This window comes from Pseudorasbora parva, chromosome 7 (genome assembly GCF_024679245.1).
Source record: "Pseudorasbora parva isolate DD20220531a chromosome 7, ASM2467924v1, whole genome shotgun sequence".
Classification (NCBI taxonomy): domain Eukaryota; kingdom Metazoa; phylum Chordata; class Actinopteri; order Cypriniformes; family Gobionidae; genus Pseudorasbora; species Pseudorasbora parva.
In genome coordinates this window covers 47,167,162-47,182,212 of record NC_090178.1, presented here as the reverse complement: position 1 = coordinate 47,182,212, position 15,051 = coordinate 47,167,162, and the positions used below count along the sequence as shown (strand labels likewise).

Sequence of the window (15,051 nt, the reverse complement as noted above, 5' to 3'; positions counted from 1 at the left end):
GTGGCTAGTGGTTTTCCAAAGTTACTAGTTACTCAGCATTTTCACTGGCCACAATTTTGCTGTTTGGAAATTACATTGTATATGTTTAAAGTTGATTTTGGCATATATAAATTACTTGATTTTGAATCATTTTACTTTATTTAGAAGATTTAAAACCCTTTCAAACTTTCAAATGCAGATTGACCCCCCAAATCTTGTATATCAGCTGGGATGTGCAGGTGGGCAAGGGGTGGGCAATATAATAGATTATAATAGAATATAATAGGCTAATATGAGAAAGGTAATATGACAGGGTATGAGTTATTTTAGTTAGTATATATATATATATATATATATATATATATATATATATATATATATATATATATATATATATATATATATATATATATATATATATATATATATATAAATTTAAAAAATACCCTAAGCAAATTACAAAAACAATAGTTATTAAAAATAAAATGAAAATTCCGATACTAATACGACACAATGTAATTAGGGGCCAAGCACCGAAGGTGCGGAGGCACCTATTGAAATCGTTAGTGTTCCTATTATTAGGGGCCAAGCACCGAAGGTGCGGAGGCACCTATTGAAATCGTTAGTGTTCCTATTATTAGGGGCCAAGCACCGAAGGTGCGGAGGCACCTATTGAAATCGTTAGTGTTCCTATTATTAGGGGCCAAGCACCGAAGGTGCGGAGGCACCTATTGAAATCGTTAGTGTTCCTATTATTAGGGGCCAAGCACCGAAGGTGCGGAGGCACCTATTGAAATCGTTAGTGTTCCTATTATTATTATTCTGCTTCTTCCGCCATAGGAGTCTCTGGCAGCCCATAGAACCGTATGGTAAAAAGTTGTGAAATTTGGCACACTCATAGAGGCCAGTCTGAGCTGTCACTATAGCAAATTTGGTGCCTCTAACTCAATCCCTCTAGCGCCACCACCTGTCCAAAGTTTCACTCATATTTATGCTTATAACTTTTGACCCCTAAGGGCTAGAAACAAAATTCTTTTTTCATCGGATTCCTTGGCTCAAGACGATTCGATTTCACCCTATGATGTCATTTTCCGGTATGCAAATTTTCCCGCCATTTTGAATTTTCTGAAAAACCTACTTTTTCGAACTCCTCCTAGGCCGTTGCTCCGATTTTCACGAAAATTGAAACAGATCATCTTCAGAGCATGTTGACAAAAAGTTATGGAATTCAAGTTGATTCGTCCAATCGTTTTCAATAAACGCACAAACAAATTTTACGTGGAGGTTGCAAAAACACACTAAAGGCTATATCTCCGCAACGCTTTATCGTATTCAAACCAACCTTGGTACATGTCATCACAAGCATGACTTGAAGCAACATGCAGCGTTTCGGCGCAGCGCCACCTACCTGTCCGGAGATACGAAAAATGCCTATTTTGGCTTATAACTTCTGAACCGTTTATCCAAAAATCATAAAATTGGTCTCATTAGATTCAGGGCGTCATGCCGAGTCGACTGATATCCAATTTTACCATGTCGGCCATTTTGGATGTCGGCCATTTTGAATTATGTGCAAAAATGCTGTATTTTATGAACGCATGAACAGATTGTTATGAAACTTGGTATGGGTCATCACCACGATGCCCTGAAGTAGCCTGAGAAGTTTCGAAACAGCGCCACCTAGTGGAGAATTTTTTTTTTCAAACGCTTATAACTTTGGGTGTGGTTGACATATTTTGATGGGAGTGTGTTTTTTGGTCTCCTGAATCCTTGCCGACTCCAACGATACCAGACTTGCCAGGTTTCGGCATATGGTTTGCGCAGAGTTGTAATTTAGTGCTTAAAAAACATTTGCTGATATCTTCGAAACCGCTAGTCCGATCGAGACGAAACCAGCCTCAGAAGTTCGGAAACATAGGTCGATAGCTATACGCTAATGCCCAAATCTCAAAATATTGATAGTAAGGGGTAGTAAAATCCAATCAAAGTCAGGTGTCAGTCATTTTTTACGTGTTTTTTCATATAAATGTCTATAACTCCAAAACAAAATGAAATATTTTCACCAAACTTGACACACATATGTATGGGCTCACTACGAGGACACATAAAAAAATTGGTGGGATTGTGCCTCTTGGTGGCGCTATAATAAAACAAAACATGAAATTCCCATTGACTTCAATGCAGTATTACGGTTTAAAATGCTAATGCTATAATTTAAGAATGCACTAGTGTATCATTACAAAACTCGGTATGTGTCTTCCGCTCTATGTCCCGAAGATATTCAAAAAGTTTCGGGGCAGCGCCACCTTGTGGTCAAAAGTTGTAATAAAATGTACAGAAATGCGAATAACTTTTGATTAAATTAACCCATTGTAATGAAACTGGTCATAATACAGTCAATGGCTCATGCCGAGAACATGGATACCAATTGTGCCATATTTTGCAAACCTATCTGTCCTCCGTCTTGTTATTTGTTAAAAACCTACTTTTTCAAACTCATCCTAGACCGTTTGTCCGATTTTCACCAAAATTGATCCGTATCGTCTTCAGACCATGCTGACAAATAGTTATGGATTTCGGATTGATAGACAAAACAGTTTTCATATACCACTGCAACAGAGTTGAGCCATGATGCAAAAATTACTCTTGAGGCTGTATCTCTGCAATGCTTTGACATATTGACACCAAACTTTGCATGTGTCATTGTCATCTCAATCTGACTAAACCACATCAGTTTCGTAACAGTGACACCTATTGGTCGAAAGTGATAAACCATTAAACCATTATTATTGACTGTATTTAAAATTTGACTGCTATTTTGCCTAAAATCAACTTAATAGGTCCTTAATGGCTCATTGTTGCAGTTGGCTTGAGACTTCCAGCCATGCTGGCATGTCTTGTCTTCTTCTTTGCGCTTGGCCCCGATAATGGCTGCTTGCAGCTATATTTATTATTCTTCTTCTTTTTCCGCCATAGGAGTCTCTGGCAGCCCATAGAACCGTATGGTAAAAAGTTGTGAAATTTGGCACACTCATAGAGGCCAGTCTGAGCTGTCACTATAGCAAATTTGGTGCCTCTAACTCAATCCCTCTAGCGCCACCACCTGTCCAAAGTTTCACTCATATTTATGCTTATAACTTTTGACCCCTAAGGGCTAGAAACAAAATTCTTTTTTCATCGGATTCCTTGGCTCAAGCCGATTCGATTTCACCCTATGATGTCATTTTCCGGTATGCAAATTTTCCCGCCATTTTGAATTTTCTGAAAAACCTACTTTTTCGAACTCCTCCTAGGCCGTTGCTCCGATTTTCACGAAAATTGAAACAGATCATCTTCATAGCATGTTGACAAAAAGTTATGGAATTCAAGTTGATTCGTCCAATCGTTTTCAATAAACGCACAAACAAATTTTACGTGGAGGTTGCAAAAACACACTAAAGGCTATATCTCCGCAACGCTTTATCGTATTCAAACCAACCTTGGTACATGTCATCACAAGCATGACTTGAAGCAACATGCAGCGTTTCGGCGCAGCGCCACCTACCTGTCCGGAGATACGAAAAATGCCTATTTTGGCTTATAACTTCTGAACCGTTTATCCAAAAATCATAAAATTGGTCTCATTAGATTCAGGGCGTCATGCCGAGTCGACTGATATCCAATTTTACCATGTCGGCCATTTTGGATGTCGGCCATTTTGAATTATGTGCAAAAATGCTGTATTTTATGAACGCATGAACAGATTGTTATGAAACTTGGTATGGGTCATCACCACGATGCCCTGAAGTAGCCTGAGAAGTTTCGAAACAGCGCCACCTAGTGGAGAATTTTTTTTTTCAAACGCTTATAACTTTGGGTGTGGTTGACATATTTTGATGGGAGTGTGTTTTTTGGTCTCCTGAATCCTTGCCGACTCCAACGATACCAGACTTGCCAGGTTTCGGCATATGGTTTGCGCAGAGTTGTAATTTAGTGCTTAAAAAACATTTGCTGATATCTTCGAAACCGCTAGTCCGATCGAGACGAAACCAGCCTCAGAAGTTCGGAAACATAGGTCGATAGCTAAACGCTAATGCCCAAATCTCAAAATATTGATAGTAAGGGGTAGTAAAATCCAATCAAAGTCAGGTGTCAGTCATTTTTTACGTGTTTTTTCATATAAATGTCTATAACTCCAAAACAAAATGAAATATTTTCACCAAACTTGACACACATATGTATGGGCTCACTACGAGGACACATAAAAAAATTGGTGGGATTGTGCCTCTTGGTGGCGCTATAATAAAACAAAACATGAAATTCCCATTGACTTCAATGCAGTATTACGGTTTAAAATGCTAATGCTATAATTTAAGAATGCACTAGTGTATCATTACAAAACTCGGTATGTGTCTTCCGCTCTATGTCCCGAAGATATTCAAAAAGTTTCGGGGCAGCGCCACCTTGTGGTCAAAAGTTGTAATAAAATGTACAAAAATGCTAATAACTTTTGATTAAATTAGCCTATTGTAATGAGACTGGTCATAATACATTCATTGGCTCATGCCGAGAAGATAGATACCAATTTTGCCATATTTTGCAAACATATCTGTGCTCCATCTTGTTATTTGTTAAAAATCTACTTTTTCAAACTCATCCTAGACCGTTTGTCCGATTTTCACCAAAATTGATCCGTATCGTCTTCAGACCATGCTGACAAATAGTTATGGATTTCGGATTGATAGACAAAACAGTTTTCATATACCACTGCAACAGAGTTGAGCCATGATGCAAAAATTACTCTTGAGGCTGTATCTCTGCAATGCTTTGACATATTGACACCAAACTTTGCATGTGTCATTGTCATCTCAATCTGACTAAACCACATCAGTTTCGTAACAGTGACACCTATTGGTCGAAAGTGATAAACCATTAAACCATTATTATTGACTGTATTTAAAATTTGACTGCTATTTTGCCTAAAATCAACTTAATAGGTCCTTAATGGCTCATTGTTGCAGTTGGCTTGAGACTTCCAGCCATGCTGGCATGTCTTGTCTTCTTCTTTGCGCTTGGCCCCGATAATGGCTGCTTGTTATTATTCTGCTTCTTCTTCTTCCGCCATAGGAGTCTCTGGCAGCCCATAGAACCGTATGGTAAAAAGTTGTGAAATTTGGCACACTCATAGAGGCCAGTCTGAGCTGTCACTATAGCAAATTTGGTGCCTCTAACTCAATCCCTCTAGCGCCACCACCTGTCCAAAGTTTCACTCATATTTATGCTTATAACTTTTGACCCCTAAGGGCTAGAAACAAAATTCTTTTTTCATCGGATTCCTTGGCTCAAGCCGATTCGATTTCACCCTATGATGTCATTTTCCGGTATGCAAATTTTCCCGCCATTTTGAATTTTCTGAAAAACCTACTTTTTCGAACTCCTCCTAGGCCGTTGCTCCGATTTTCACGAAAATTGAAACAGATCATCTTCAGAGCATGTTGACAAAAAGTTATGGAATTCAAGTTGATTCGTCCAATCGTTTTCAATAAACGCACAAACAAATTTTACGTGGAGGTTGCAAAAACACACTAAAGGCTATATCTCCGCAACGCTTTATCGTATTCAAACCAACCTTGGTACATGTCATCACAAGCATGACTTGAAGCAACATGCAGCGTTTCGGCGCAGCGCCACCTACCTGTCCGGAGATACGAAAAATGCCTATTTTGGCTTATAACTTCTGAACCGTTTATCCAAAAATCATAAAATTGGTCTCATTAGATTCAGGGCGTCATGCCGAGTCGACTGATATCCAATTTTACCATGTCGGCCATTTTGGATGTCGGCCATTTTGAATTATGTGCAAAAATGCTGTATTTTATGAACGCATGAACAGATTGTTATGAAACTTGGTATGGGTCATCACCACGATGCCCTGAAGTAGCCTGAGAAGTTTCGAAACAGCGCCACCTAGTGGAGAATTTTTTTTTTCAAACGCTTATAACTTTGGGTGTGGTTGACATATTTTGATGGGAGTGTGTTTTTTGGTCTCCTGAATCCTTGCCGACTCCAACGATACCAGACTTGCCAGGTTTCGGCATATGGTTTGCGCAGAGTTGTAATTTAGTGCTTAAAAAACATTTGCTGATATCTTCGAAACCGCTAGTCCGATCGAGACGAAACCAGCCTCAGAAGTTCGGAAACATAGGTCGATAGCTATACGCTAATGCCCAAATCTCAAAATATTGATAGTAAGGGGTAGTAAAATCCAATCAAAGTCAGGTGTCAGTCATTTTTTACGTGTTTTTTCATATAAATGTCTATAACTCCAAAACAAAATGAAATATTTTCACCAAACTTGACACACATATGTATGGGCTCACTACGAGGACACATAAAAAAATTGGTGGGATTGTGCCTCTTGGTGGCGCTATAATAAAACAAAACATGAAATTCCCATTGACTTCAATGCAGTATTACGGTTTAAAATGCTAATGCTATAATTTAAGAATGCACTAGTGTATCGTTACAAAACTCGGTATGTGTCTTCCGCTCTATGTCCCGAAGATATTCAAAAAGTTTCGGGGCAGCGCCACCTTGTGGTCAAAAGTTGTAATAAAATGTACAAAAATGCTAATAACTTTTGATTAAATTAGCCTATTGTAATGAGACTGGTCATAATACATTCATTGGCTCATGCCGAGAAGATAGATACCAATTTTGCCATATTTTGCAAACATATCTGTGCTCCATCTTGTTATTTGTTAAAAATCTACTTTTTCAAACTCATCCTAGACCGTTTGTCCGATTTTCACCAAAATTGATCCGTATCGTCTTCAGACCATGCTGACAAATACTTATGGATTTCGGATTGATAGACAAAACAGTTTTCATATACCACTGCAACAGAGTTGAGCCATGATGCAAAAATTACTCTTGAGGCTGTATCTCTGCAATGCTTTGACATATTGACACCAAACTTTGCATGTGTCATTGTCATCTCAATCTGACTAAACCACATCAGTTTCGTAACAGTGACACCTATTGGTCGAAAGTGATAAACCATTAAACCATTATTATTGACTGTATTTAAAATTTGACTGCTATTTTGCCTAAAATCAACTTAATAGGTCCTTAATGGCTCATTGTTGCAGTTGGCTTGAGACTTCCAGCCATGCTGGCATGTCTTGTCTTCTTCTTTGCGCTTGGCCCCGATAATGGCTGCTTGCAGCTATATTTATTATTCTGCTTCTTCTTCTTCCGCCATAGGAGTCTCTGGCAGCCCATAGAACCGTATGGTAAAAAGTTGTGAAATTTGGCACACTCATAGAGGCCAGTCTGAGCTGTCACTATAGCAAATTTGGTGCCTCTAACTCAATCCCTCTAGCGCCACCACCTGTCCAAAGTTTCACTCATATTTATGCTTATAACTTTTGACCCCTAAGGGCTAGAAACAAAATTCTTTTTTCATCGGATTCCTTGGCTCAAGCCGATTCGATTTCACCCTATGATGTCATTTTCCGGTATGCAAATTTTCCCGCCATTTTGAATTTTCTGAAAAACCTACTTTTTCGAACTCCTCCTAGGCCGTTGCTCCGATTTTCACGAAAATTGAAACAGATCATCTTCAGAGCATGTTGACAAAAAGTTATGGAATTCAAGTTGATTCGTCCAATCGTTTTCAATAAACGCACAAACAAATTTTACGTGGAGGTTGCAAAAACACACTAAAGGCTATATCTCCGCAACGCTTTATCGTATTCAAACCAACCTTGGTACATGTCATCACAAGCATGACTTGAAGCAACATGCAGCGTTTCGGCGCAGCGCCACCTACCTGTCCGGAGATACGAAAAATGCCTATTTTGGCTTATAACTTCTGAACCGTTTATCCAAAAATCATAAAATTGGTCTCATTAGATTCAGGGCGTCATGCCGAGTCGACTGATATCCAATTTTACCATGTCGGCCATTTTGGATGTCGGCCATTTTGAATTATGTGCAAAAATGCTGTATTTTATGAACGCATGAACAGATTGTTATGAAACTTGGTATGGGTCATCACCACGATGCCCTGAAGTAGCCTGAGAAGTTTCGAAACAGCGCCACCTAGTGGAGAATTTTTTTCTTCAAACGCTTATAACTTTGGGTGTGGTTGACATATTTTGATGGGAGTGTGTTTTTTGGTCTCCTGAATCCTTGCCGACTCCAACGATACCAGACTTGCCAGGTTTCGGCATATGGTTTGCGCAGAGTTGTAATTTAGTGCTTAAAAAACATTTGCTGATATCTTCGAAACCGCTAGTCCGATCGAGACGAAACCAGCCTCAGAAGTTCGGAAACATAGGTCGATAGCTATACGCTAATGCCCAAATCTCAAAATATTGATAGTAAGGGGTAGTAAAATCCAATCAAAGTCAGGTGTCAGTCATTTTTTACGTGTTTTTTCATATAAATGTCTATAACTCCAAAACAAAATGAAATATTTTCACCAAACTTGACACACATATGTATGGGCTCACTACGAGGACACATAAAAAAATTGGTGGGATTGTGCCTCTTGGTGGCGCTATAATAAAACAAAACATGAAATTCCCATTGACTTCAATGCAGTATTACGGTTTAAAATGCTAATGCTATAATTTAAGAATGCACTAGTGTATCGTTACAAAACTCGGTATGTGTCTTCCGCTCTATGTCCCGAAGATATTCAAAAAGTTTCGGGGCAGCGCCACCTTGTGGTCAAAAGTTGTAATAAAATGTACAAAAATGCTAATAACTTTTGATTAAATTAGCCTATTGTAATGAGACTGGTCATAATACATTCATTGGCTCATGCCGAGAAGATAGATACCAATTTTGCCATATTTTGCAAACATATCTGTGCTCCATCTTGTTATTTGTTAAAAATCTACTTTTTCAAACTCATCCTAGACCGTTTGTCCGATTTTCACCAAAATTGATCCGTATCGTCTTCAGACCATGCTGACAAATACTTATGGATTTCGGATTGATAGACAAAACAGTTTTCATATACCACTGCAACAGAGTTGAGCCATGATGCAAAAATTACTCTTGAGGCTGTATCTCTGCAATGCTTTGACATATTGACACCAAACTTTGCATGTGTCATTGTCATCTCAATCTGACTAAACCACATCAGTTTCGTAACAGTGACACCTATTGGTCGAAAGTGATAAACCATTAAACCATTATTATTGACTGTATTTAAAATTTGACTGCTATTTTGCCTAAAATCAACTTAATAGGTCCTTAATGGCTCATTGTTGCAGTTGGCTTGAGACTTCCAGCCATGCTGGCATGTCTTGTCTTCTTCTTTGCGCTTGGCCCCGATAATGGCTGCTTGCAGCTATATTTATTATTCTGCTTCTTCTTCTTCTTCTTCTTCTTCCGCCATAGGAGTCTCTGGCAGCCCATAGAACCGTATGGTAAAAAGTTGTGAAATTTGGCACACTCATAGAGGCCAGTCTGAGCTGTCACTATAGCAAATTTGGTGCCTCTAACTCAATCCCTCTAGCGCCACCACCTGTCCAAAGTTTCACTCATATTTATGCTTATAACTTTTGACCCCTAAGGGCTAGAAACAAAATTCTTTTTTCATCGGATTCCTTGGCTCAAGCCGATTCGATTTCACCCTATGATGTCATTTTCCGGTATGCAAATTTTCCCGCCATTTTGAATTTTCTGAAAAACCTACTTTTTCGAACTCCTCCTAGGCCGTTGCTCCGATTTTCACGAAAATTGAAACAGATCATCTTCAGAGCATGTTGACAAAAAGTTATGGAATTCAAGTTGATTCGTCCAATCGTTTTCAATAAACGCACAAACAAATTTTACGTGGAGGTTGCAAAAACACACTAAAGGCTATATCTCCGCAACGCTTTATCGTATTCAAACCAACCTTGGTACATGTCATCACAAGCATGACTTGAAGCAACATGCAGCGTTTCGGCGCAGCGCCACCTACCTGTCCGGAGATACGAAAAATGCCTATTTTGGCTTATAACTTCTGAACCGTTTATCCAAAAATCATAAAATTGGTCTCATTAGATTCAGGGCGTCATGCCGAGTCGACTGATATCCAATTTTACCATGTCGGCCATTTTGGATGTCGGCCATTTTGAATTATGTGCAAAAATGCTGTATTTTATGAACGCATGAACAGATTGTTATGAAACTTGGTATGGGTCATCACCACGATGCCCTGAAGTAGCCTGAGAAGTTTCGAAACAGCGCCACCTAGTGGAGAATTTTTTTTTTCAAACGCTTATAACTTTGGGTGTGGTTGACATATTTTGATGGGAGTGTGTTTTTTGGTCTCCTGAATCCTTGCCGACTCCAACGATACCAGACTTGCCAGGTTTCGGCATATGGTTTGCGCAGAGTTGTAATTTAGTGCTTAAAAAACATTTGCTGATATCTTCGAAACCGCTAGTCCGATCGAGACGAAACCAGCCTCAGAAGTTCGGAAACATAGGTCGATAGCTAAACGCTAATGCCCAAATCTCAAAATATTGATAGTAAGGGGTAGTAAAATCCAATCAAAGTCAGGTGTCAGTCATTTTTTACGTGTTTTTTCATATAAATGTCTATAACTCCAAAACAAAATGAAATATTTTCACCAAACTTGACACACATATGTATGGGCTCACTACGAGGACACATAAAAAAATTGGTGGGATTGTGCCTCTTGGTGGCGCTATAATAAAACAAAACATGAAATTCCCATTGACTTCAATGCAGTATTACGGTTTAAAATGCTAATGCTATAATTTAAGAATGCACTAGTGTATCGTTACAAAACTCGGTATGTGTCTTCCGCTCTATGTCCCGAAGATATTCAAAAAGTTTCGGGGCAGCGCCACCTTGTGGTCAAAAGTTGTAATAAAATGTACAAAAATGCTAATAACTTTTGATTAAATTAGCCTATTGTAATGAGACTGGTCATAATACATTCATTGGCTCATGCCGAGAAGATAGATACCAATTTTGCCATATTTTGCAAACATATCTGTGCTCCATCTTGTTATTTGTTAAAAATCTACTTTTTCAAACTCATCCTAGACCGTTTGTCCGATTTTCACCAAAATTGATCCGTATCGTCTTCAGACCATGCTGACAAATACTTATGGATTTCGGATTGATAGACAAAACAGTTTTCATATACCACTGCAACAGAGTTGAGCCATGATGCAAAAATTACTCTTGAGGCTGTATCTCTGCAATGCTTTGACATATTGACACCAAACTTTGCATGTGTCATTGTCATCTCAATCTGACTAAACCACATCAGTTTCGTAACAGTGACACCTATTGGTCGAAAGTGATAAACCATTAAACCATTATTATTGACTGTATTTAAAATTTGACTGCTATTTTGCCTAAAATCAACTTAATAGGTCCTTAATGGCTCATTGTTGCAGTTGGCTTGAGACTTCCAGCCATGCTGGCATGTCTTGTCTTCTTCTTTGCGCTTGGCCCCGATAATGGCTGCTTGCAGCTATATTTATTATTCTGCTTCTTCTTCTTCTTCTTCCGCCATAGGAGTCTCTGGCAGCCCATAGAACCGTATGGTAAAAAGTTGTGAAATTTGGCACACTCATAGAGGCCAGTCTGAGCTGTCACTATAGCAAATTTGGTGCCTCTAACTCAATCCCTCTAGCGCCACCACCTGTCCAAAGTTTCACTCATATTTATGCTTATAACTTTTGACCCCTAAGGGCTAGAAACAAAATTCTTTTTTCATCGGATTCCTTGGCTCAAGCCGATTCGATTTCACCCTATGATGTCATTTTCCGGTATGCAAATTTTCCCGCCATTTTGAATTTTCTGAAAAACCTACTTTTTCGAACTCCTCCTAGGCCGTTGCTCCGATTTTCACGAAAATTGAAACAGATCATCTTCAGAGCATGTTGACAAAAAGTTATGGAATTCAAGTTGATTCGTCCAATCGTTTTCAATAAACGCACAAACAAATTTTATGTGGAGGTTGCAAAAACACACTAAAGGCTATATCTCCGCAACGCTTTATCGTATTCAAACCAACCTTGGTACATGTCATCACAAGCATGACTTGAAGCAACATGCAGCGTTTCGGCGCAGCGCCACCTACCTGTCCGGAGATACGAAAAATGCCTATTTTGGCTTATAACTTCTGAACCGTTTATCCAAAAATCATAAAATGGGTCTCATTAGATTCAGGGCGTCATGCCGAGTCGACTGATATCCAATTTTACCATGTCGGCCATTTTGGATGTCGGCCATTTTGAATTATGTGCAAAAATGCTGTATTTTATGAACGCATGAACAGATTGTTATGAAACTTGGTATGGGTCATCACCACGATGCCCTGAAGTAGCCTGAGAAGTTTCGAAACAGCGCCACCTAGTGGAGAATTTTTTTTTTCAAACGCTTATAACTTTGGGTGTGGTTGACATATTTTGATGGGAGTGTGTTTTTTGGTCTCCTGAATCCTTGCCGACTCCAACGATACCAGACTTGCCAGGTTTCGGCATATGGTTTGCGCAGAGTTGTAATTTAGTGCTTAAAAAACATTTGCTGATATCTTCGAAACCGCTAGTCCGATCGAGACGAAACCAGCCTCAGAAGTTCGGAAACATAGGTCGATAGCTATACGCTAATGCCCAAATCTCAAAATATTGATAGTAAGGGGTAGTAAAATCCAATCAAAGTCAGGTGTCAGTCATTTTTTACGTGTTTTTTCATATAAATGTCTATAACTCCAAAACAAAATGAAATATTTTCACCAAACTTGACACACATATGTATGGGCTCACTACGAGGACACATAAAAAAATTGGTGGGATTGTGCCTCTTGGTGGCGCTATAATAAAACAAAACATGAAATTCCCATTGACTTCAATGCAGTATTACGGTTTAAAATGCTAATGCTATAATTTAAGAATGCACTAGTGTATCGTTACAAAACTCGGTATGTGTCTTCCGCTCTATGTCCCGAAGATATTCAAAAAGTTTCGGGGCAGCGCCACCTTGTGGTCAAAAGTTGTAATAAAATGTACAAAAATGCTAATAACTTTTGATTAAATTAGCCTATTGTAATGAGACTGGTCATAATACATTCATTGGCTCATGCCGAGAAGATAGATACCAATTTTGCCATATTTTGCAAACATATCTGTGCTCCATCTTGTTATTTGTTAAAAATCTACTTTTTCAAACTCATCCTAGACCGTTTGTCTGATTTTCACCAAAATTGATCCGTATCGTCTTCAGACCATGCTGACAAATACTTATGGATTTCGGATTGATAGACAAAACAGTTTTCATATACCACTGCAACAGAGTTGAGCCATGATGCAAAAATTACTCTTGAGGCTGTATCTCTGCAATGCTTTGACATATTGACACCAAACTTTGCATGTGTCATTGTCATCTCAATCTGACTAAACCACATCAGTTTCGTAACAGTGACACCTATTGGTCGAAAGTGATAAACCATTAAACCATTATTATTGACTGTATTTAAAATTTGACTGCTATTTTGCCTAAAATCAACTTAATAGGTCCTTAATGGCTCATTGTTGCAGTTGGCTTGAGACTTCCAGCCATGCTGGCATGTCTTGTCTTCTTCTTTGCGCTTGGCCCCGATAATGGCTGCTTGCAGCTATATTTAGGGGCCAAGCACCGAAGGTGCGGAGGCACCTATTGAAATTGTTATTAGGGGCCAAGCACCGAAGGTGCGGAGGCACCTATTGAAATCGTTAGTGTTCCTATTATTATTATTCTGCTTCTTCTTCTTCTTCCGCCATAGGAGTCTCTGGCAGCCCATAGAACCGTATGGTAAAAAGTTGTGAAATTTGGCACACTCATAGAGGCCAGTCTGAGCTGTCACTATAGCAAATTTGGTGCCTCTAACTCAATCCCTCTAGCGCCACCACCTGTCCAAAGTTTCACTCATATTTATGCTTATAACTTTTGACCCCTAAGGGCTAGAAACAAAATTCTTTTTTCATCGGATTCCTTGGCTCAAGCCGATTCGATTTCACCCTATGATGTCATTTTCCGGTATGCAAATTTTCCCGCCATTTTGAATTTTCTGAAAAACCTACTTTTTCGAACTCCTCCTAGGCCGTTGCTCCGATTTTCACGAAAATTGAAACAGATCATCTTCAGAGCATGTTGACAAAAAGTTATGGAATTCAAGTTGATTCGTCCAATCGTTTTCAATAAACGCACAAACAAATTTTACGTGGAGGTTGCAAAAACACACTAAAGGCTATATCTCCGCAACGCTTTATCGTATTCAAACCAACCTTGGTACATGTCATCACAAGCATGACTTGAAGCAACATGCAGCGTTTCGGCGCAGCGCCACCTACCTGTCCGGAGATACGAAAAATGCCTATTTTGGCTTATAACTTCTGAACCGTTTATCCAAAAATCATAAAATTGGTCTCATTAGATTCAGGGCGTCATGCCGAGTCGACTGATATCCAATTTTACCATGTCGGCCATTTTGGATGTCGGCCATTTTGAATTATGTGCAAAAATGCTGTATTTTATGAACGCATGAACAGATTGTTATGAAACTTGGTATGGGTCATCACCACGATGCCCTGAAGTAGCCTGAGAAGTTTCGAAACAGCGCCACCTAGTGGAGAATTTTTTTTTTCAAACGCTTATAACTTTGGGTGTGGTTGACATATTTTGATGGGAGTGTGTTTTTTGGTCTCCTGAATCCTTGCCGACTCCAACGATACCAGACTTGCCAGGTTTCGGCATATGGTTTGCGCAGAGTTGTAATTTAGTGCTTAAAAAACATTTGCTGATATCTTCGAAACCGCTAGTCCGATCGAGACGAAACCAGCCTCAGAAGTTCGGAAACATAGGTCGATAGCTATACGCTAATGCCCAAATCTCAAAATATTGATAGTAAGGGGTAGTAAAATCCAATCAAAGTCAGGTGTCAGTCATTTTTTACGTGTTTTTTCATATAAATGTCTATAACTCCAAAACAAAATGAAATATTTTCACCAAACTTGACACACATATGTATGGGCTCACTACGAGGACACATAAAAAAATTGGTGGGAT

At 39.0% G+C, this 15,051-nt stretch overlaps 1 protein-coding gene across 2 annotated transcripts in view; it reads right to left on the bottom strand.

Annotated features, from left to right (window-relative positions):
- Positions 1–15,051, bottom strand: part of grik2 (glutamate receptor, ionotropic, kainate 2) — a 344,433-nt gene that overhangs the window by 211,620 nt on the left and 117,762 nt on the right. The window lies entirely within an intron of this gene.